The following is a 21358-nucleotide window of genomic DNA, read 5'->3' on the forward strand; positions in this document are numbered from 1 at the left end:
AAAATTAAAAATGAGGAGACAGAAGAACATACCACAAACACTGAGGGGAAAAAAAAATCCTGAGAAGAACCCCAACCGAGCAGAACTGTAGAACATGATAGAAAAGTGCTCAAGGTAAAAGTCCTAAGAATGCTTATAAAATTCAAACGAACAAACAAACAAACAAAAACACAGAGGATATAAAACACCAGAATAAAGATAAGGAAAATATAAGGCAGCCACAATTAGCAATAGTGGACCTAAGAAACACCATAGCTTATTTCAAAAATGTAATTGAGAGCCTCAAAAGACAAACAGAAGCAATGGTGAGAATTAATGAGCTCAAATACAGTGTTGGAAAACACACAAATAGAACAACGTAGAGAAAAAAATAATTTAAAAAGTGGAACTAGTGTAAGAGCCCTTTGGAATAACCTAAAGATAAATAATATCTGTATCATGGGGCTTGGGAGACTTCTAATCCAGAAACCTTTACGTAGCAAGGCTAACATTCAAGACAGAGGGAGAATAAGGAGCTTCACTGAAAAGTAAAAACCCTAAGAATTTATCAACACCAAGCCACACATGAAAGAAGTTCTAAAGTGGTTATTATAATGCAACAGTATAATGAGAGGCAGCAGATACCTCAGTCACTTGACATGGAGGAGGAGGAGGTGGAAAAGTAACTGTGTGCCTTATCAGAGACTAGACCATCCATCAGGTCACACAAATAACACAAAATATACTAACTTCGGTAGAACTGTCATACAAAAATCAATAGAAGTAACATATCAGACAACAGAAATGGAATTTAAACAGAACATAAGAGGAAGTCCTCCAAAAAAAAAAAAAAAGGACACAAGCCAAATGAAATAAATAAGTAAAACAAAAACAGCAATTATGTCTCAATAATCACCTTAAATGTAAACAACCTGAACTCACCAGTCAAAAGAAGGTAGAGTGGTTGAATGAATTTCAAAGCAATTTTTTCCCAACCTTCTGTTGTTTATAAGAAACTCATCTTACCAACAAAGATAGGCACAAACTTAGAGCTAAGACTGGAAGACAGTTATATCAATAAATGGTAACCAAAAAAAAATTAGGAATAGCTTACTTATCTCTGATAAAATAGATTACCAATTAAGAAAGATAATAAGAGAGATGGGCACTATATTATGATTAAGGGTCTAACACAACAAGTAGAAATAGCACCTATAAATATATATACACGAATGATAGAACACTGAGTTATAGAAGAAAATTAATAACAGAACTTAAGAACTTATAACAACACCATAATACTAGGGGACTTTAATGCACCATTTACAACAATGTACAGTTTAGCAACAACAAAAAAAAGAGTAGATAAGGAAACAATAGATCTAACAGACAGCTATAGAATACTCCACACCCAAACTACAGCATACACTTTTTTTTTTCAAGTGCACATGGAACCATTTTTAAGAATAGACCATATCTTGGAACACAAATAATTTGTCAAGAAAACTACAAAAATTGAAATTCCTAGTATTTTCTCTGAACATAATGCCACAAAGTTAGAAATCAACTATTAGAGGGAAAAAAAAAAAACCAGAATGATTATGTGGAGGTTAAACAACATGCTGATTAATACTTAAATAAGGGACCAGGAAAATGAATAACTATAAGAAAGTAAAAATCAAAATCAACAAAAAACTATGAACCAGAGACACTTTTTGGGGGGCGGGGGGCGGGAGGGGAGGGATTGGGGTCAGAATGGGGGGGTTGCAATTGTATGTGAATATAAAAATAAAATTTATTATTTAAAAAAATACTTATTAAATAAAAGAGAAAATCAAAGCAGGAATTAAAAAATACCTGAAATGTACAAAATGGTGATACAAGCTACCAGAATCTATGGCATGCAGCTAAAGTGGTCTTCAGGAGGAAGAAAACTGCAGTACAGACTGAATTTAAGAAGCAAGAAAAACCCAAATAAACAACCTAATATCACACCTAAAGCAACTTGAAAAAGAGGAACAAACAAGACACAAAGTTAGTAGAAAGAAGGAAATAATAAAAATAAGAATGGAAATAAATGAAGATTAAAAAAAAAAACTATACAAAAAAACCTAAGAGCTGTTTCTTTGAGAAGATAAAATAGATAAACCTTTAGCTAGGCTAACAGAAAAAAGAAAAGAAAAATATTAACAAACAGAATTACAAATGGAAAAGGTAAAAGCACCTTAGATAACAGAGAAATTCAAAAGATCCTAAGAGATTTTTATAAACAATTATATGCAAAAAAATTTGATGACCTTTGAAGAAAAAGGACAAATTTTTAGATCAATACAGTCTACCAAGACTAACACAGTAGGAAACAAATGAATTGAACAAATTGATCACAAGCATGAAAGTTGAAACAGTAGTAATGACTCTTTGAAAAACAAAAGCTCATGAACAGACAGCTTTGCAAATGAATTTTACCAAAACTTTAAAGAATTACTGCCCATCTTGCTCAAATTGATTTTTAAAAATACAGGAAGGGATCTTCCCTGATACATTTTATGATGTCAACATTACTCAAATACTTAAACCAAAGACAGCACAAAAAAAGAAAGTATAGCATATCCCTGATGAACATTGATACAAAAATCTTCAACAAAATGCTAACAAATTGAATTCAACAATATATCACAAGGACTATGCTATAACCATGATCAAGTAAGGTTTATCCCAGGGATGCAGGGTGGTTAAATATCCATAAATCATATAACAAAAGTAAAGATAAAATCATATGATAATATCAATAGCTGCAGAGAAAGAATTTGATAAGAGTTAGCACCCATTTATTATGAAAAGTAAACATGATGAGAATAGTAGAAACCTACCTCAATTTTATAAAGGCCATCCATCACAAACCAACAGCCAATTTTATATTTAATGGTGAAAAATTGAGAGCTTTTCCCTTAAGATTGGGAGCAAGTTAAGTATGCACATTGTCACACATCTGCTAAGTTTTAGTGTTAGAGGTTTTGGCTGGAGTTACCTGTCATCCTATGAGAAAAAAGCAGCTGGCCATGTGTATCATGTACTTACCCTCCATCCAAAAAACAGGAGGCCTTGTCTCCGGGAAGGCTAGAATGTCTCCTCCTCTCCCAAACTCCCAACTGCTTGTCTAGAGGGAAATTTAGGCCAACTAATAACTACAGTAATTAAGTTTTATCTATAGAAGTCTTCACCAAGTGAAGAGGGGAACCAAGCCTGCCTGAGTAAAGGCAGGCCTCATGGAGGAGTTGATATTTGAGTTGTGTTTTGAGGGGTAGGCAAGAGTTTTTAGAATTTTGGATTTCTCTCTGTTAAGATTTTACTATCAATTTACAGCTTTTTTTGTCTGCTGAAAATTCTGTGCAACCCAGGCTTTCAAACTATATTAAGTTCTGTGACCAAATTCTAGCAGGTGAGGGGATGACTAAAGAATGTAGGATGTGATCAATACTTTTCAGGAGCTTATTGTTTTGTGCGCAGAGACCATGCCTGCATATGAAACAGTTATGGGACTTTTCAAAATTTGCTTACTTAATTGGGAAGTGTGGCTATCTCATTCACTGCTCTATCCCTGGCTGTTGGATATTGTACTTGGCATTCTGTGGACCCTTAGTAAAGACTGATTGAATGGAATGTTACCTGAAATAAAAGTCTCAATGATAGAGTTTATTAAGTAATCAAAGCGAGGATTTAAATCTGGGAAGAAGATTTTACTCTGGGAGAACCTTTCCAATAATCACAAGTATGAGTTTGAGTTGAGTTTATATACCTTGTTATCAAGTCAGAAAAGAAAGGAACAGGTGAAATCCATTGCTGAGGGGAGCAGCAGGCGAGCCAGGAGAGGTCTGCTGCGCCATGTGTGTCAGCTCCCCAGTCGGGGATTGAACTCATGCTGCAGTGGCTGTCAGTAGCATGATAGTGCTCAGACTCAACCCCTTGTGCTACCAGGGAGGCCCCTGGATCTGTGTGATCTTAATGGTTGTCTTAACAGGGTTGCCAGCTTCATGTGGCAGGACAGGTATGTGAATAAAGACATGAAGCAGGCTGGATCAAAGAACAATTTCAGTAGTAATGTGAGTATAAGTATGTTTCTTAATGTTTTCTACTGGAAGGAAAAAATAGCACAGCCCTGAGGATGGATGGCAACTGATGGTCAGTCCTGGGACCAGTGAGCTGCCTGGAGAGAGCACAGCCATCTCCAGATGATCACAGTCAGCGCCAGGCATCAGTTTGCAGTCCTGCCTTCAATTTTAAAAGGGTTTCATGATTAAATGTTTCAGAAAATGCTGGTTAAAAAAATAAAACAGGCAGATTTGAGTTGTTTTTAAACTATAGGACATTTACATACTGATCTGTGTTTGGGTCTCCAGCATAGACTTTCTGGCTTCACATGGGCAAAGTGCCCCTAAGACCAGTGTCTAATGATGGCCAAGCACATCCATTTTCAGTTGCTCACTTGGCTTCTTTTTCACCAGTGGCATTTTGGGGCCCTTTCCCCTAAATTAAGGGGTACATTTTTCAGGTCTGTGACCCCTGTGTTCTTGCTGTCAACTGCAGAGAAACACAAGGACAAAGGCAGCCTGACACACTCTGAAGGGACATTCACATGTCATGTGCAGCTCAGTTATCTAGATTCTAGAACAGCTTGGTTTGTGTTCAGCTGGGTCCAGAAGTTGCGGTTCCGCCACACCTGCCAGGCTTACCTCCTACGATGAATTCCCTTCCTTCTCCTGTTCCATGGTCACCATCCGTGTACAATCTGGTTGAACACTCACTACCATTAGCCCTTCCCAAAGTACCCCCTAACTTATTTCCACCCATCTTCCTCCCTAGCTGGCTCTGGTAAACTCATAGAAGGACTGAAACTGTACTAGGGCTTGGCAAAGCAGAGGAACCAAAAAGATAAGAAAGGCCACTCTGGTGAACTTATCCAGAACATTGTGAGTGGAAAATCTAGAAAGAAGCTTGTAAATTTCAGCATCCATGTGACTCCAGTGTTGTTTTATTTTGCGTATTCTGAACTCAAGAAACCAGTCCATCATCTTTCCAGGGCTTGGAGTCTCTACTAGCATAAACGGAATCTAGGTTTTCTTGGATCATTTTACACGTTTTATTTGTTTGTCATCTGTTGCCTTCTAACTTCCAAAAGGAATCGGTAACTGCCTACAACAAAACACACACACACACACACACACACATATACACACACGCATGCGCACACACGCACTCCTTATCACAGGGCTTGACATGTGGCATCTGTCCCTCCCTTTTCAGCACCTCCAGCCCTTATCTCATGCCAGGCTTACTGCCAACACCTCAGAGCAAATCTGCCTCCAGCTTCCTTTTCCAGTCCACCTTGTGGTTGGCTGCCAGCTAATCTTTCTAAAACACACAGTTATTGTGTCTTCCTGGTTGTTGTTTTTTATCATCTCCGCCTATATTGTAGTGGCCTAAGGCATACACATTACTTCTCCATATTTCCTAACATCACAGTGACACTGAAGCTTGGTGGAGAACATTTAATCTATGACCTCCTGGATTTTCCCTGCAGACACTGACCTGGTAGGACGGGGGTGAGGCTTAGGGCACTTAGACGTGCCCCCAGAAGACTGTGGTGCTAGAGGCCTGTAGACTACAAATTGAGAAGAATTATCTTTTCAATCTGGTGGGAACCCACTAATAGATAAAAGTTGAGTTTAGTTTTTCTGAAATTAATTCACCTGCATTCCATCTTCTCTGAAAAGACTCTGTTTCCCTGTTTCCTTCATGCCAGCATCTGATAGAGTACTGATTGATTAGTTTCATGCTGACGTGGTTTTTAAAAATATTCGGAGGAAAAGAGAGGAGGGAGGAGCCTCTAAATGACTTTCACTGCACACCTGGGAAATTAGCCAGGCAATACTTTGGTGATAAAATGGTCCTGCGAGATATCTGGAAATAAACCAAGAGCTGAGGTGTTTGAAGAAAAGTCTCCCATCTCTGCCTACCCACACTATTATTTGCCCCTCCTGAGCAGAATACCACCCCCGACAAAAAAGCTGCAATAATGGAAATAAATTTTAATCCCTAATGTCCCATCTGAATGTAAACTTCCTGCGAAGAGGAGTCAGAGCCAGGAGCAGCAGAGAACAGCAGCATTAAAAACACAATGTGCTACGAGTCTCATGGAACACTTACTGCGTATGAGGCCCTGTTTAGCACCATGCACGCCTGATCTCTCATTGTCACAATAATCTACAAGTGGGTACTTAGCGTCCCCATCTTTCAGATGAGAAAGTTGTTTGCCTGCCTTAGGTGCATCACAGTGGCTGATGCAAAGGCAAATGGGGGTAAAGTAGGGCATGAAAAGACAAGCACACATTCTAGAAGTCAATACCTAGACACATTTGCTATAAAGTTCCAGAAGGGGAAAGGGTCTAAAGAGGGAAGAAAAACAGCCTGATGGTCCTTCCCAAAGGGGAAGTACACCGCCCACCCTCTCTGCCTGTGCTCGTGGGCTGCTTTGCTTGCATAGGGATAAATACCCCCAAACAGACCTTGAGGTACTTGGGGACTCTGTAATCTCCTCAATTCATTCCCAGCCAGACATGAGCTATGAAAGGTAATAACTTCCTTAGGCTCCCATTCTGTTTACTCAGTCACATGACACATCCCCCAAACAAAGAGCAGCTCTGGCTCAGACCACCAGCTGCAAAATCCTGCAACACCAGGCTTGAAACCTCCGTTTATCTTGGGGTATCCTCCCCTGTGCCTCTGAACTGCAGTCTTTCTGGCTACAGGTGAAGTTCTCTGTCTGTGTTCTCCATGCTCGCCAAATGACTCCATGACCCCTACACCCTACCCCTACCCAACCCTCCCCCACTCCAGGTTCTCCCATCACAGGACTGACATGACCCGAAGCTGCTCTGGCATAAGTGGCAGAGCTCACCATGCTGTTCTGCTCCTGCAGTCACCCACTGAGCAACGCAGTGTCAGGCTCAGAGGACACTTTGCTTGGTGTCTGGCAGCTCAGTCACCTAGCTTGTTTCATAAATGTCCCTCTCCCAAGGAACACAGCTCAGACGGCTTCTGGGGTCATGGCACTAGGTTATAAGCACACACATGAGCGCGCGTGCACACACACACACACACATACACACGATGACTCCCATCGTTTCCTCCCTGATGACCTCCCTTCCCTCTGGAACAATGGGAGGATGAAGGGCCTCGACGCCAGGGGTCTGAGCTGTGGACAGAGCCGACAGTCTAACGACTGTCATCACTCACGCTCCGAAGGCCTGGAGCCACCGCAGCCTCATCCGTGGCCCCAACCAGACCCCAGGCCTGCCAGGACCAACTTGTAATGGGAGAACATGGGGTCCCTGGTGCGACTGTCTGGGAGCCGCATTGCTGGCACCATCTGTATTTCCTGAAGCCTAGACTATGGCATGATCTGAGATAAGTTCTGCAAGAAGCAGATGATTTGAAATTGTGTTTCAGAAAGTCTGGGGCATGTGTTATCAGTTATTTAAGAACGCTGAGACATCTAGCTGCAGTTTTCTGCATGATGTATATTTGCAACTCTGCTGGGAGGATGGAGAGTTGAGTATGAGCAGTTCCCAACCCTGAACCAACAGGAGGTTGGTTTGCCTCCAGGAGGGGCTGGTGAGGAGGGCTTCCCTGCTGCTGGTTGCTGTAGAGGGGGCGCCACCAATGCCCGCAGGTGTGTTTCAGTTGAGAGGCAAACAGCCTTTCAGTTGAGGGGAGAAGCAAAGGTGTGGGGACAAAGGCAGCGACATGATGTGGGGCCAGGCCCCAGGGGTTTGGTTTGATTGAATTAGCAGGAAACACAGACTGCACGCGGGAGAAGTGACAGGATGCTGACATTTGGGCCGCAGAAAAGCGGGCTCCTTTGTGGGGAGTTTAGGGGCAGGGAACCCACTAGGAGCTACTGTGCTGGGTCTGTAATCACTGGGTCTCCCCCTCCTCAGCATGTGGAGAAGACAGCCAGAACCTTCCCGGGGTCTAGCCAGAAGCCACCGGTCTAGCTTGATGCTGAGCTCCTACATCTCGCAGTTTCCTTTCAGATCTGTGTCAACACTGACCGACGTCTAGGGAACAGCCCCTTCCCATCCCCTCAGTGTCCTCGTGCCAGTCAGCAAGATATAGGGGAAAGTGGGGAGCAAGGGGAGGACATGTGTACATCCAAGGGCTGCGAGATAACATGCCCCAAAACCCTTTATTCTTCAATAGCCCCTGTGCCTCTTCTGCTTACCCGGCTGTAGCCTTCAGCCTGATGCCCTCCCCACACCCCCACTCCTTCACTCTTCCCAAACCCTGTTTATTTCTTTTTATTTATTTCTTTTTAAAATTTATATACATTTTAAATCATTCTTCATTTTTAAAAAAGATTTATTTATGCATACAGGAATTGGGGTGTAGGCCAGAGGTGCAGGGAGTGAGGATTCACCAGAGACAGAGAAGGGAGCAGAACAGGCAGACTGACTGAAATACACTGCTGAGGGGAGCAGCGGGCGAGATGGGAGAGGTCTGCTGTGCCATGTGGGTTGTTCCCTGGCCGGGGATCGAACTCGTGCTCCAGTGGCTTCGGACAGCTTCAGAGGTTGCGTTTTAACCCCTTGTGCCACCAGGGAGGCCTGAGCTTTGGTTTTGTCCCTTTTATCAATCTTATGCTCAATGTGATCTGATTTAGTAAATAGCTCCTCTGAACCTCAACATTCTCCTTAAAATTAACATGGAAATACCCATCTGGAAGGACTTTGGTGAGAAATGAATGAAATAACTTAAGATCAAAGTAACTTCATCTTTAGAGGGCATATAAATGTCAGTTGTTCTTAGCATTATTGTCTTTATCAGGTAGGCAACTGAGTCCCTGCATCATCTCTTCTAAGTATCCAAGAGCAGAACATTATAGCAGGAAAATTGAGTTCTGGGGTTTTTCTGGAAAAGACTTGGAATTCTGCTCCCATACTCAGTGGCCATGTGGACCTCTCTGAATCATCTCAATTTCCAAACTACTAAGAAAAAAAGGATAATAATACAGTAGTTTTCAGGGCTATAGTGAGAACAGGTACCAGATAGATACTAAGGAACAAACAAAATCAAGTCTATGTATCAAGCAAACTCAGACCCACGTTCCCATGTGATCCTGTGCCTGGAGTGCCTTCCTTCTGTTAATTGAAACTTCACTGTAGAAATAATTTTTTTTTATTTTAAGCTGGTCCTTAAAAAAATGTCTTGGTAGCTGTGCAGTGACTTTCCTTCATGCTGGAGGTAGAACCTGCAAAGGGCAAGGGGTGGCTGTGGAAGAGACTCTGGGAGGGTAGGGTGTGCAGCGTGGGAGTAGTATCAGCTCTCAGGACATACTCAGCCGTCATGTTCCCACAATTCCAGCAGTCTGGTCTTGCTGCCTGACATTCAAAATCTGCTGTGGGCAGTTGTTGCAAATTAGGGTTCTAGTTCAGAATCTGTCACCACAAAACAGGCCTATGACTCTGAATTTCCTGGCCTGTGAGCTCTTGATTTTCAGCAGAACTCCTCCCTGGGTTGGGGGTTTTTAGACACAAATACCTCCTGAGTGGTACAATTTAGCCTTAGCAGGTTAGTATGGATCAGGATATCGTGGAATTGGGCCACCTCAGAACTATGTCAAAGGCACCTCAAGGAGCCCAGAGAGCAGCTAGGCCGGCACCTCATTGTCCATGAGAGTAACTGAGGACTGAGTGATGAAGTGACCACATTAGGGGCTCGCTATCAGTAGGGCTGAGTGGAAAGCTGAGGCTCCTCTGTTCAGTCCAGTGTTTTGTCCATTTCTCCCATGCATCCTCCCAACAGATGTTTATGGAGCACCCACTATGTGTCGAGGACCACCGTGAGAAGGGGACACAACCATCAGGGATGAGAACAGGGTGCCTTGGGCACTGTGCGCTGCCCCTGAACACGTGACCAACATGACCATGAGCTTCCTCCTGCCCCCCCACCCCCCGCTGGAAGGCAGGTAAGGGCTGGTAAGATGACACATGAAGGGGAATGCCTTACACGGTCTGTCATCTACCCCTGGCCGCAACTGGCCTGGGCAATAAAACTTACCTTGGGGAGGTCTCTGACTGGCCATAGTGTGAGGATATCAGGAGCATGAGGGGGAGTCAGGCAGAAGGGAAAAGAAGAGAAATATGAATCTCTGAAAGCAGGCTTGGGAGGATGCTGAGGGCAAATATTTCTTCTTTCGCATGACTACAAGAAGTGGAGTGGGGTAAAGTGGAAACGTATAAAGTTATGTTGAAACAAAGCCTCACAGTAGACTGTAAAATTTCAGAGAATAGCTGATAACACTCTCAAGGCCACACGCCTGACTCATACACCCCAGATAACCACTTAGAAATCTCCTGCTTCTGTATCCCAGCTGGCTCTAAAGTGATAATGTACCCCTGCTTTAGTCAGTAAATATCCAGTTTCCTAATTGCTAGGGGCTCAGATTTTGGAGAAGGATCTCCTTTAAGCCTGCCGGTATTAATAAAGAACTTCCTTCCTCCTCTCTGAGTGCTGCTTGGTTTCCTGACAAAATTCTGCTGTAACAGGGTGTCTACAGAGTCCTCTGAATGTTGGTCCTGAGTGTACTGGTCAGGGGAAGGCCGCGCCCTGGAGGAAGAAGCTGCACTCAACAGCTACCCTCCCACCCTCCCATCTCCTGCAGAGCCCCTCTTTCCAGGGCTCCTAGCCTCAAATAGTGAAGCCCACTGATTCAGCTGGATGCCAACTTTCTCAGAGACCAGAAAGCTACACACTCCTCCTCTGAGGGTCACTGCATCACTGCATTAAACTCTAAGGAGACCCTGAGTTCTGACCACTGCGACCTTAAAAGAAAGACTAAAATTTCCTCTTCTTGGGAACTGATGATAATTAATGTAGAAAGTTTCAACTGTCCTGCAAAGGGAGTCAAGGGCAGTGTTAAATGAGTCTAACAGAATCGCTTCCTGTTCTAATAAGTCACACCGGAAAGCCAAGCACCCCTAGGAGACTCTCAGCACCGGTAAAACCAAGCAGTCACTAGCTCTGCCTCTCTTCCCTTGGAGCTGAGCGCTGCCCTGGGCCAGCTCTGCCCTGAGCATCTGTATTGTAGAAAGAGCCCCCCTTCTTAGCTGCCCACTGTGTGCCTGGGCACTGGAACCCTCACTTGTGTCTCTCTTAGCCACGTGTACAGTGGGTGTGACCTGAGAGCTTCCCAAAGATAGTGCACATGGGTCATTTGACTGATCTATAGGGGCTGTTGACACTCTCAGCAGAATTAGAGTCACTTCCCCGATCTACTCTCCAGAAAGCCTCTGTCAAAAGGCAAGTCATGTGCTATTCAAATAATTGCATTATTCGCTCTACTCGTGTAAATGTTAAAATACTTCTACAATAAAGCTGAAAAAAAGGGCACTTTTATCTGGGAAGGATAATTCATCGACTCTTTTGTGTTCATTAAGTTCTGAATGAACAGTCAACAAAAGTCTATTGAGTGTCTATGATATGCTATGCACTGAGTTGTCTTTCTCACCTGCAAGTGCTGAAACGTTGCTCTATAGTAGTGGATCAGAATCTGTCAGTGAGGCCTCGCACTTTAAATTTCACTCACAAGACAGTCCTGTGCACAGGCTGGAGCACCACTGCCCGAGGGGCCGAAGTAGAGTCCAGGGTAGACACGGCCTGTAAGACGCCCCCCTTTGATGGCCGTGTCATGTTGGGAACCTTGCTTGCTTCTTGGGCTTTCAGGCTTAACCTTCTTCTGAAAAATAAGAGCTTGGGACTTCATGGTTTCCATGGTTCTTTCTGCTAGTCCTCCGCTTTCAGGCCCAAATCAGAAGACAAGTCCATTTCAAAGTGCCAACATTCTATATACGAAATGTTTTACGGTGAGAGGAACAAAGTAGAGGCTTTCTGAGATAACACTGACTAGACTTCCTCTCCCATCCTCATACCCACTCCATTTATCCATTTGCTTTTCATCAATCTCTGAGTTAAACCAACTTAACAGAAGACAGTGGCGACACCAAGGCCTGCTCTGGGCTGTAAAAGATACATTAGTCCCATAATGGCCCATCTTCCCCAGACTGCTTCCTCCATCTAGACGTTTATGGGACCATGAATCAAGGGTTACCCAGGCAGGCAGAAAGGCCAGTGCCTGCTGGATGACAGGCGTGTCAAGAAGGGACCAGGCATATCTGTGAAGCGTTGGTTCCTGCAAGTAACGCAATGTGTTAGAGGGTATTGAGTCCAACCAAAGGGACACTTTCACAGGCCAACACCCTGTTCAGGTCCTGGGGTGACACAGGAGATTCATCTCTACTCTTCACTGGCCAATAATAATTCAGGAGGTATTTTGAATTTGTCCCTTTAGCCAAAATAGAAGATAATTAAGAGAAAGGCTATTGATAAACAAATATGCTAAGAAACAAATTTTATTTTTCAGCATGGATCTATTCCTGAAAGCATGGTATTCAAGTTGATTCTATGAAAATAGAACTCTTTCTTCTTTAATTGAAGACATTTAATTTCATTTAATCTAACCATTTAGATTTCATTTTCTCTGACTCTTAGTCTTTTAGTTACTAATGTAGAAATCAACATTCAAGTACATGGAAGCAAATCCTTTTGTGAAGGATTAAATTAAATCATTTGAGATAAATGAAGTCATATTAAAATTTCTAAATATTTTGTTGGGAGATTTTACATCTTCATTATTTCCTTAAGATTCAACTTTTGGTTCATATGCAGTCAGTCTCAAATGGGGCCCCAGAAACCCCTGCTCCATAGTGCTGGGGAGATGGGTGCTCAGGAAGAGTGGACGTGAGCAGTGGGTGTGTGTTGAAAGGGTGCTTGTAACCATGGGGACAGTCAGTAGGTCATGCTAAAAACCTAGAAGTAGCATGGTATGTTCATTATTCAGAAATATGGTGGTTACGAACCAAAAACATTCTACTAAATGAGTTAAAATGGTCGCCTCTGTGAAGAAAGACATCGATTTAAAAAAATCAATGATAAGGTGGGAAATAATATTTGCAATTTAAATGTCAGACAAAGATTAATTACCAAGGTATATAAACTTTCAAAAAAAGAGAATAAAAAGATGAACAATTACAGAAAACTCAGTTGGCAATATTAATAATTAAGAAAAGAAATGCAAATTGTTTCTAGCATTATGGAAAAATGTTCATTCAAACCTACTCATACTAAAATTCATGAAAATTAAAACTGCATTGAAATATTCTTTTTGACTTAAGAGGGTGGCAAAAATCCAAAATTTAAGAACACATGGTTGGCAAGATTAGGGGAAACAGGCATTTTCATATATTCCTAGTGGGAATGCAAATTGGTTCAATTCCTAGAGAGAGAATTTGGCAATATACAGCACAACTGGTTATACACATACCAGGAGATATCATTTCTAGGAGTCTCTCCAGATATACGGCAAAGTAGAGAAAGATTAGCTAGATAGGAAGGTAGGTAGGTAGGTAGGTAGGTAGGTAGGTAGGTAGGTAGATGAATAGAATGGTATATCTTTATATATCTCTATCTTGATATATATATATATATATATCTTTGTGTATCTCTATCATTCTATCTATCTAACTAGATCTAGAGATAGATGTTTATATATCTCTATGTATTCATCCATCCAGGGTGTAAAGAAAATGAGTTAATCAGGCTATTTTTGCTTTCAAAAGGACAGCCCATACCTTCAAATGCTGTTTTCCACCATTGGGACATTCAGCAAACAACAGATGTGCTTTGCACTTGCAACACTACCTGTTGTGTGGTTATGGGGGCACTTGACAGTGGGAAGGGGGGCAGGCAGAGGAGGTGCTGTTCTGCCTCTCTCAGTGGTGGAGTCTCTCTCTTGCTCTGTTTGCCTGCCTGTGTATACAGTTCCCTGTCTCTGCAAAATCCAGCAAACATTCTAAATTCTCTTCTCAACTTCAAGAATTGACAGTGAAACTACTCGACCTGGGATAGTTGCACAACACTGAGCCATCTATTTTGGTATTATTTGTATATATTTTTAAAGATTTATTTATTTATTATACAAGAACTGGGGTACAGGTCAGATTCGGAGGAGGGTGAGAGGATTCACCAGAAACAAAGTGGGGAACAGAACAGGCAGACTGACGAAATACACTGCTGAGGGGAGCAGCGGGCAAGACAGGAGAGGTCTGCTGTGCCATGTGGGACCCTCGCTGGCCAGCAGGCATAGAACCGTCACTGCAGAGGCTGCAGACAGCTTCACAGCGAGGTGCTCAACCACCTGCACCACTGGGGAGGCCCTATTATTTGTATTAGCAAGACTGAAAGCCCATCAAAGGGGACTAGGGGGTGCTGGTGAGGATAGATAGCCCCAGGGAAAAATGCTAAAAAGTATCCTGTTTTGAGGTTGAGCAACTACTAAGAAATATAAGGGACTGCAGGAGGAGCTGCATATTATTTTGCCTTGAAGATTTAACATTTGAACATTCAGTCTTCTGGATTCAGTGTTTGAACAGTCTTTGGGATTCAGCATTTTTGAGGTCAGCGATTTTGGCCTCCACTACGCTGATTTTCCAGAAGGCTGTTGTGAGCCTCTAAAGGTGGAGGCCTCCAGCAGCCAACCTCAGAGAGGAAAAGTTTGGAGGCTTTGTAATTAGCTGAGTGACTGAAACTGATGCTGGTTTTGCCGTTCTTATAGCCTGGCAGAGAAAGCAAAGACCTGGAGCCGGGCACCTTGCTGAGGTGAGTGAGTGTGGCTGTTGGTTGGGTTGTTTGGCACTGCAGCTGCTGTTTTGAGTGTCGCTTATCTGGTCCTGTGCTGGGGCATCTCGGCAGCTCCCAGAGCATCTCCTGTTGTGTTTACTGTTGTCTTCATTGACTTGGAACCCAGCCTATAGTCTGGCTGCCTCATGTCCGCAGTGGCAGGAAGACCCATCTTGGACACATGGCCTATTGGTCGGGAGAGGAGCCCTGCGTCCTCAGTTGCAGGAAGACTCCATCTTAGCTGCTTTTGTTTAAGACTTAAAAACACTGGTCATGGCTTTAGGTGGGGTAAATTGCCATTTTTGGCCTCAGTAACTCTTTGTTTTTCCCTAGTTTGTTAAATAAATCCCAATGTTTTTGTTCTCTGAGCCTGAATAGTCTTGCAATTGTGCACACCTGTGAAGAACTCAGACAGTGGCTAGTAAACTATTTGGACAGTGTCCTTGGATGGTTTTAGTGCCCCTTGCTACCCTATATCACTTTCACAAACTGGGGTACTAAACAACTTCAAAAAGGAAAGAGGAATAGTTTTCTTACCTCTTATAAAGCAATCTCCAAGACAAATTAAGCAGGAAAATAAATCATGTGGAGAAAAATGTGTACAAAATGATACTTATATGAAAAATGTTTTGTTAGACTTGAAAGCAATAGAACTATCAAAGAATACTAAGGTGTTGTCAAAAGGACTCAGAATGAAATGGTGTAGCTACATTGGAAAATAGTTCCTCAAATAGTTCACCAGAATTACCTTATGACCCAGCAATTCCACTCCTAGATATATATACCCAGGAAAATGACAACATATGACTACACAAAAAGTTCTACATGAGTGTTCATAGTAGCATTATTCATAATAGCCCCAATCAGAAATAAACCAAGTGTTCATGAAGTGATGAAGGATAAACAATAGGTGTAATATCCATAGGATGGAATATTATTCACTCATAAAAGAAATAAATTATGACACCCATGAAAACATAGATGAACCTTGGAAAAAAATCATTCTCAGTCAGAGGCCAAAGGCCACATTGTGTGATTTCACATATCTGAAATGTTAGAGTAGGAAATCCACAGAGATGGGAAGAAGTGGGCTGAGGAGGAATATAGGGGAACCAATAGGGACTGAGAGGGAGGAGAAATGCAGAAAGACTGTAAATGGGAAAAGGGTTTCCTTTGGGGTGACAAAAATATTCTGAATTAGATGATGGTGATAGTTGCACAACTTTTTGACTATAATAAAAATCATACACTTTAAAAGGGTGAAATTTATGATTTTTAAATTATATTTCAATAAAATGCATGCACATTAAATTTTTTAAATTAATTTTTAACTAACATTGGTGTATCCCCACCAGGTATTACCACTGTAATACATTCACCACCAACTCGCCCATACTCTACTACCAGAGACCATTGTGCCTCCTCTCTCCCTGTTCTTTCCTCTCCCCCTTGGTGCTTCAGTTCTGTAGTCAGCTATCAAGGGTTAGTTTTTCAGCTTGTCTTTATCTGACTATTAATCTGGTTACTTCATATGCCATCTAGTATTTATCTTTCCCTTTATGACTTATTTTGCTTAGCATTATCTTTTCGAGCTCCATCCATGTTGCTGCTAATAGCATGAGTTTATCTTTTTTGATTGCTGAGGAGTATTTCATTGTATATATAGACCGCATCTTCTTGATGCACTCATCTGTTCTGGGGCACTTAGGTTGTTTCCATAGTTTATCTATAGTACATAGTGCTGCAATAAATATAGGAGTGCAAGTTTCCTTTTAAATTAGTGTTTTTGATTTTTTTGATAGAAACTAAAAGTAGAATTATTGGGTCATATTCATTGCCCAGTGAACAACAGCAACACAGATGGACTCAGGCATCAGCTTAAATAAGCTCCCATTGGCCAAAGATGAGATGATTTGAGCATCAAAATAATAAATACAAGTAAATAAAAAAAAAACCCAAACACATCAAATATTTTTCAATACTCAATTTGGAGAATTCCAGACAACTAATTCATTCTTCTGAAACAATGATGGAAAACTACTAAATATTCTTTCTGTCCTATCCCATCCTGTCTTTCCTGTACAAACTATCTAATGGCAAAATAAACACAACTTTGCAACATTGATGAATTAACGGATCAATGCAATAACTATCAATGGTTGCAAATGTAGAAAAATGACAATCAGACATTATGTACCACTGCTGGAAGCATCCAATAACACCTATGAAGTACTGTTGCAAAAAAAAAAAAAAAATTCAGGTCTCAGCCTGATTAACAGGAATTTGTTGAACAACTTCACCGGGTCACAATTCTCAAAATACAGATAGTGGGACACTTTACAGGATAAAACAATCTGGTTCTTCAACAACAACAACAACAACAACAACAACAACAAAATGCCAGGAACAAAAGAAACAAAAGGATGAAAGTGAATAAAAAAAAAGACAAATTTTAAAAACTTATATATGTAATTTTTTCATGTTTGTTCCTTTCAGGTGTAATCCCCATAGAATTTCCAAGTCACCAGATAATCATCATCATAGTCTCTTGTGTTCTTCTCCTGTTGTGATCCCTCTCCCTCCCTCTCCCCTGCAGAATGTCTGTGATATATCTTTTGTCTGCTAGTTTTGTTTTTTTCTTGATCTCTTGTTTGGTTCCCTTATATTCCTCCCGTAAGTAACACCATTCAATATTTTTCTTTCCTCCTAACTTACTTCACTGAGTATAATCCCTTCCAGCTCCATCCATGTTGCTGCAAATGGCATGAATTTATCTTTTTTGATCACTGAGTAGTATTCCATAGAAAGACACATTAATGAACGTTAATGTATAAACCTTTTTTTGAATCTGGATTCAAACAAACTTAAAATATTTTTAAACAATAAACTATTTTTATTAGATGATTAAGGAATTGTGAATGCTGGCTGAATAATTGATAATGTTAATGAATAATTAACAGCTTGGTGATGATAATGTATATAGTTGTGTTTAAAAGCTCTCATTCTTTTGAAATATATGGAAAATATTTATAAATGAACTGATAAGATGCCTGACGGTCACATCAACATAAACTTGGATGGGAAGGCTTTGGACCAAGTTATTGTCATACCTAAAGACTTTCACACACACATAGACACATGCATATATATATGAAAAAAGACTAACTATGTAATTGATAATTGTTAAATCTGGGTGATAAAAACAAAGGGGTTCTGACCTTTATATTTGGTTAATTTATTTTCAACAGGAATTTCAAAATAGAATAAAACACTACCTTTCGGGAGTTAGGAAAAAAGGGGTAGTGTGGGAACAACCAAAAGTTCAGTAATTTATTTGTAAAACAAGAAGGGAAAGTCTTATTTTTACTAAGTAGTAAGATTTACTATGAAGTCATAGTAGTTCATTATTTTAGTAAACTACTGAAGTGGGGATAGATAGGTACATCAGTGGAACAGACAAGAGGGCCTAGAAATAGCCTTACACATTTTTAAAATTTATTTATTTATCTATCTATCTATCTATCTATCTATCTATCTATCTATCTATCTATTTATTTATTTATTTATTTATTTATTTATTTATTTATTTATTTATTATATCATTGTTTTCCCCTGAGGCTTAGGCCCTGTGCTTTTCCCACCACCACATAACCCATGAGCCATCACCACAGTCCCATGTGCTCTCCCTTCTCTCCTTGCCTCTTTTGGTCCACTCCCTCCCCTCCTTTGCTGTTTGCCTCAGGTCTATGGTCAACCTACAAGTCTTGTCTTTTTCCTGACCTTTTGTTTGGTTTTCCTATGCTCCGCCAATGAGCCACACTATGTCACACTATTTTGAAAGCTGGATTATTATACAGGTGACAGTGGGACAGATGGGCTAATCAGTAAACGGAGCGACTGGATTGCTATGTGGGCAAAACATGAAGTTAGAGTCTTCCCTCACACCTACACAAAAATAAATTTCTGGTTGATGTAAGACCTAAATGTGAAAAACAAATGTTAAAAACATATTGGAAAACAAACATAAAGTGAATATCTCTATTCCTGAGCTAGGAAACACAAGACACAAAAAAGCAGAAATGATCAAAGAAAGCATCAATTATATCAAAATTTCAATTTTCTGTGTACAAATGACCTAATCAAACAAACTAAAAAGAGTAAATGACAGATTAGAGAAGCTATTGGCAGCATATCAGAATACATAAAAGACTGATATTAGAATACATAAGAGAAGTCCAACAAATTGAAAAGGAAAACAACTTAATAGAAAAGTGTAGAGAGGACATAAACAATTCAGAGAAGGTGAACTCCAAACCAATATATTGTATATATATGAAAAGAGATTCAAAATTAGTAAACAGAGAAATACAAAATAGGGCCTCCCCCATGGTACAGCTGGTTGAGCTCATTGCTGTGAAACTGTCTACAGTCTCTGCAGCTTGGGTTTGATTCCCAGCCGACTGGGGAGATACCCACATGGTGAGGCAGACCTCTCCTGTCTCGCCCGTTGCTCCCTTCAGCAGTGTTTTCAGTCCGTCTGCCTGTTCTGCTCCCCGCTCTGTCTCTGGTGAATTCTCTCACCCTCCCGTGCCTCTGGCTTGTACCCCAGTTCTTGTATAAATAAATAAATCTTAAAAAAAGAAATAGAAGATAAATGCGAGAAGAGATGCTATTTTGCACCACTCAGATTTTTAAAATACAGAAGCCTGACTGTGAGGACATTGAGAAATGGGTGGAAGTGCAGCTGCTGGAGAAAAAGACATTGCAATTCCGAGATGAAAAAGTAGGGTGTGGGCCTATCAAACTGAAAATGCAATCACCATAAAACTCAGCAATCCTAATACCCGGCACATACTTCTGCTGTACACCTCAGAGAAGTTTTCACACATGAACATAAAAGACATAAAAATGTTCACTGCAGCAAATAACCTAAATTATAAAAATGAGGTTTTGGTTCTCAAAAACAATGTAGAATTCAAAATGCACATTTAGAGTGTGCATGTATGTGTATACACATATATAATATCATCTGTGTAATATTGTAAAACATGTTAAAATATAGAAAACATTTTAGTATATGTAACATGCATGATTTAACAGATAATTTAAAATGAATGTATCAAAAAATGATTGGGGGCAAGAAAATGGAGACAATGGTAGACGTCCCTTGAAGAAGTTTTACTGTGAAGACAGAGGCTGTAGACAGGTGGGGTTATAGTGTCTGAGGACGGACACACACACACACACACACACACACACACACAAACACACTCACACACACACTAGATTTGTTTGCATACAGCTGGGAATGGTCCTGTAGAGCAAAATAACGACTCATCAAGAGCCAAATCCTCCAGACGGCGGAGTTTGGCTGCAGAGCAACGTGGAGGCAGCTCCAGGGCTTGAGGAGAAGCTGGGCTTTGCCCTGCGGCAAAGTGGGGTGAAGGGACATGGGCTTCTTTGCTGTTTAGGAGGCAGAATCTTCAAGAAGTGCTGCAGAGCGGGTGCGTGGGTGACACTGCAAAGGGGGCTGGGTTAACAGACAAGTCCAGAGGGATTCCCTACAAGGACGAGACCTTGCCCTTTCTGAGGCCTTGAGCCACGCTGCTGTCACTGGAGTCCCTGGAAACTAAAATGTACTGAAAATGAAGTGATTCCACAGGTGGCAAACCACCTTCTCCCTGAGCGGCAGCCTCCCCCGGCGCCAACGGTGTTTTACTTTCATTTGTGCTGCAGCCCCTGCCTCTGGCGCAGTCCAGTGGGTCAGGCGGCCAGTGCGCGGCTCCTACAGCGCCCTGGGCCAGGCGCGTCCCGCCTCTACTGACCACTGGTTCTGCGACCTTCCAGCGTTCTCTGGGCCTCCGTTTTCCACTTCACTGCGATGGGAGAAAGGGGGTGGTTAACGGATTTTAGGACCTAGTGGTGAAAGACACTCTTTGAAGGTGCTGTTAAGACCTCCCATGGGGACGCAAATACCTGCAAGTCCTGTTGGCCCCTCCCACAGAGGACACCCCTGCTCTCTCCTGCGCCACCCCCCCCCAGTCTGGTCAGACTCCGCCCAGGACTGAGGGTTCCCCCTGGCTGCGCCTGGCGCACCTGGTCACCCTGCAGGTGCCCGGCAGAAGGGGACCTGTCCTGGGCTTGCTGGGAGCCTCTGGCGGGGCTGGTCGCTGGAGCCCTGCGGGGGGGGGGGGGGGGGGTGTGCACCTGTCGGGGACAGCTGGGGGTTGCAGGGCGCAGTGTAGGTGAGTGTAGGTGAGTCCACCTGCAGCTCCCTGGGTCGGTGGGCGGTGGGCGCTGCTGAGCCTCCTCTTTCTTTCTCTTTCGTCCTCTTCCTCCGCCCTGACCCTCCCCAACCCCCACTCCCCCAGCCCATCCATCGAGTCTCCGCCCACCCAGGGGGTGCCTGTGAGTCTCACTCCGCCTCCTCTGCAGGAGCCAACCTTCGCCCCATTGGCAGCTGGACTGGCCTGGGAGCTCATAAAGCCCCTTGCCCAAGCCCAGGCTCCCATCGCTGCAGCTGGAGGCGCTCCCTGGGGCTTCCAGCCTGGCTGGCTGCGGTGATGGCCTGGGAGCGGGCTTGTGG

Source organism: Talpa europaea, assembly GCF_964194135.1.
Source record: "Talpa europaea genome assembly, chromosome: 10".
Taxonomy (NCBI): domain Eukaryota; kingdom Metazoa; phylum Chordata; class Mammalia; order Eulipotyphla; family Talpidae; genus Talpa; species Talpa europaea.